The sequence below is a fragment of the Heterodontus francisci genome, chromosome 21, assembly GCF_036365525.1.
Source record: "Heterodontus francisci isolate sHetFra1 chromosome 21, sHetFra1.hap1, whole genome shotgun sequence".
NCBI lineage: Eukaryota > Metazoa > Chordata > Chondrichthyes > Heterodontiformes > Heterodontidae > Heterodontus > Heterodontus francisci.
In genome coordinates, this window is record NC_090391.1 from 27863223 (window position 1) to 27867500 (window position 4278).

The window sequence follows — 4278 nt, forward strand, 5'->3', positions numbered from 1 at the left end:
GAAAAATCAACGTCAGAAATAGAGAAAAGACAAAGTCAGAAATAGAGAAAAGACAAAGTCAGAAATAGAGAAAAGTCAGAAATAGTGAAAAGACAAAGTCAGAAATAGAGAAAAGACAGAAATAGAGAAAAGACTAAGTCAGAAATAGAGAAAAGAAAAAGTCAGAAATAGAGAAAAGACAAAGTCAGAAATAGAGAAAAGACAGAAATAGAGAAAAGATAAAGTCAGAAATAGAGAAAAGACAAAGTCAGAAATGGAGATTAGACAAAGTCAGAAATAGAGAAAAGACAAAGTCAGAAATAGAGAAAAGACAAAGTCAGAAACAGAGAAAAGACAGAAAGTGAGAAAAAGAGAAAAGACAAAGTCAGAAATAGAGAAAAAACAAAGTCAGAAATAGAGAAAAGACAAAATCAGAAATAGAGAAATGACAGAGTCAGAAATAGAGAAAAATTAACGTCAGAAACAGAGAAAAGTCAACGTCAGAAATAGAGAAGACAGAAATACAGAAATGAGTCAGAAATAGAGAAAAGACAAAGTCAGAAATAGAGAAAAGTCAGAAATAGTGAAAAGACAGAAATAGAGAAAAGACAAAGTCAGAAATAGAGAAAAGACAAAGTCAGAAATAGAGAATAGACAAAGTCAGAAATAGTGAAAAGACAAAATCAGAAATTGAGAAAAAACAAGGTCAGAAATAGAGAAAAGACAAAGTCAGAAATAGAGAAAAGACAGAAATAGTGAAAAGACAAAGTCAGAAATAGAGAAATGACAAAGTCAGAAATAGCGAATAGACAAAGTCAGAAATCGAGAAAAGACAAAGTCAGAAATAGAGAAAAATCAACGTCAGAAATAGAGAAAAGACAACGTCAGAAATAGAGAAGACAGAAATACAGAAATGAGTCAGAAATAGAGAAAAGACAAAGTCAGAAATAGAGAAAAGTCAGAAATAGAGAAAAGTCAGAAATAGTGAAAAGACAGAAATAGAGAAAAGACAAAGTCAGAAATAGAGAAAAGACAAAGTCAGAAACAGAGAAAAGACAGAAAGTCAGAAAAAGAGAAAAGACAAAGTCAGAAATAGAGAAAAAACAAAGTCAGAAATAGATAAAAGACAAAATCAGAAATAGACAAATGACAGAAATAGAGAAAAGACAAAGTCAGAAATAGAGAAAAGACAAAGTCAGAAATAGAGAAAAGACAGAAATAGAGAAAAGACAAAGTCAGAAATAGAGAAAAGACAAAGTCAGAAATAGCGAAAAGACAAAGTCAGAAATCGAGAAAAGACAGTCAGAAATAGAGAAAAGACAAAGTCAGAAATAGAGAAAGGGCAAAGTCAGAAACAGACAAAAGACAGAAAGTCAGAAAAAGAGATAAGACAAAGTCAGAAATAGAGAAAAAACAAAGTCAGAAATAGAGAAAAGACAGAAAGTCAGAAATAGAGTAAAGTCAGAAAAAGAGAAAAGACAAAGTCAGAAATAGAGAAAAGACAAAGTCAGAAATAGAGAAAAGACAGAAATAGAGAAAAGACAAAGTCAGAAACAGAGAAAAGACAAAGTCAGAAATGGAGAAAAGACAAAGTCAGAAATAGTGAAAAATCAACGTCAGAAATAGAGAAAAGACAAAGTCAGAAATAGAGTAACGACAGAAATACAGAAAAAACAAAGTCAGAAATAGAGAAAAGACAAAGTCAGAAATAGAGAAAAGTCAGAAATGGTGAAAAGACAAAGTCAGAAATAGAGAAAAGACAGAAATAGAGAAAAGACAAAGTCAGAAATAGAGAAAAGACAAAGTCAGAAATAAAGAATAGACAGAGTCAGAAATAGAGAAAAGACAAAGTCAGAAATAGAGAAAAGACAAAGTCAGAAACAGAGAAAAGACAGAAAGTCAGAAAAAGAGAAAAGACAAAGTCAGAAATAGAGAAAAAACAAAGTCAGAAATAGAGAAAAGACAAAGTCAGAAATAGAGAAAAGACAGAAAGTCAGAAAAACAGAAAAGACAAAGTCAGAAATAGAGAAAAGACAAAGTCAGAAATAGAGAAAAGACAGAAATACAGAAAAGACAAAGTCAGAAATAGAGAAAGGACAAAGTCAGAAATAGAAAAAAGTCAGAAATAGAGAAAATACAAAGTCCTAAATCGAGAAAAGGCAAAGTCAGAAATGGAGAAAAGTCAGAAATAGAGAAAGGACAGAAATAGTGAAAAGACAATGTCAGAAATAGAGAAAGGACAAAGTCAGATATAGAGCAAAGTCAGAAATAGAGAAAAGGCAACGTCAGAAATAGGGAAAAGACAGAAATACAGAAAAGACAAAGTCAGAAATAGAGATAAGTCAGAAATAGAGAAAAGACAAAGTCAGAAATAGGGAAAAGGCAAAGTCAGAAATAGAGAAAAGGCAAAGTCAGAAATGGAGAAAAGACAGAAAGTCAGAAAAAGAGAAAAGACAAAGTCAGAAATAGAGAAAAGACAAAGTCAGAAATAGAGAAAAGACAGAAATACAGAAAAGACAAAGTCAGAAATAGAGAAAGGACAAAGTCAGAAATAGAAAAAAGTCAGAAATAGAGAAAAGACAAAGTCAGAAATCGAGAAAAGTCAGAAATAGAGAAAAGACAGTCAGAAATAGAGAAAAGTCAGAAATAGTGAAAAGACAGAAATAGAGAAAAGACAAAGTCAGAAATAGAGAAAAGACAAAGTCAGAAATAGAGTAACGACAGAAATACAGAAAAAACAAAGTCAGAAATAGAGAAAAGACAAAGTCAGAAATAGAGAAAAGTCAGAAATGGTGAAAAGACAAAGTCAGAAATAGAGAAAAGACAGAAATAGAGAAAAGACAAAGTCAGAAATAGAGAAAAGACAAAGTCAGAAATAAAGAATAGACAGAGTCAGAAATAGAGAAAAGACAAAGTCAGAAATAGCGAAAAGACAAAGTCAGAAATCGAGAAAAGACAGTCAGAAATAGAGAAAAGACAAAGTCAGAAATAGAGAAAGGGCAAAGTCAGAAACAGACAAAAGACAGAAAGTCAGAAAAAGAGATAAGACAAAGTCAGAAATAGAGAAAAAACAAAGTCAGAAATAGAGAAAAGACAGAAAGTCAGAAATAGAGTAAAGTCAGAAAAAGAGAAAAGACAAAGTCAGAAATAGAGAAAAGACAAAGTCAGAAATAGAGAAAAGACAGAAATAGAGAAAAGACAAAGTCAGAAACAGAGAAAAGACAAAGTCAGAAATGGAGAAAAGACAAAGTCAGAAATAGTGAAAAATCAACGTCAGAAATAGAGAAAAGACAAAGTCAGAAATAGAGTAACGACAGAAATACAGAAAAAACAAAGTCAGAAATAGAGAAAAGACAAAGTCAGAAATAGAGAAAAGTCAGAAATGGTGAAAAGACAAAGTCAGAAATAGAGAAAAGACAGAAATAGAGAAAAGACAAAGTCAGAAATAGAGAAAAGACAAAGTCAGAAATAAAGAATAGACAGAGTCAGAAATAGAGAAAAGACAAAGTCAGAAATAGAGAAAAGACAAAGTCAGAAACAGAGAAAAGACAGAAAGTCAGAAAAAGAGAAAAGACAAAGTCAGAAATAGTGAAAAGACAAAGTCAGAAATAGAGAAAGGACAAAGTCAGAAATAGAAAAAAGTCAGAAATAGAGAAAATACAAAGTCCTAAATCGAGAAAAGGCAAAGTCAGAAATGGAGAAAGGTCAGAAATAGAGAAAGGACAGAAATAGTGAAAAGACAATGTCAGAAATAGAGAAAGGACAAAGTCAGATATAGAGCAAAGTCAGAAATAGAGAAAAGGCAACGTCAGAAATAGGGAAAAGACAGAAATACAGAAAAGACAAAGTCAGAAATAGAGATAAGTCAGAAATAGAGAAAAGACAAAGTCAGAAATAGGGAAAAGGCAAAGTCAGAAATAGAGAAAAGGCAAAGTCAGAAATGGAGAAAAGACAGAAAGTCAGAAAAAGAGAAAAGACAAAGTCAGAAATAGAGAAAAGACAAAGTCAGAAATAGAGAAAAGACAGAAATACAGAAAAGACAAAGTCAGAAATAGAGAAAGGACAAAGTCAGAAATAGAAAAAAGTCAGAAATAGAGAAAAGACAAAGTCAGAAATCGAGAAAAGTCAGAAATAGAGAAAAGACAGTCAGAAATAGAGAAAAGACAGATATAGAGAAAAGACAATGTCAGAAATAGAGAAAAGACAAAGTCAGAAATAGAGAAAAGGCAACGTCAGAAATAGAGAAAAGACAAAGTCAGAAATTGAGAAATGACAGAGTCAGAAATAGAGAAAAATCAA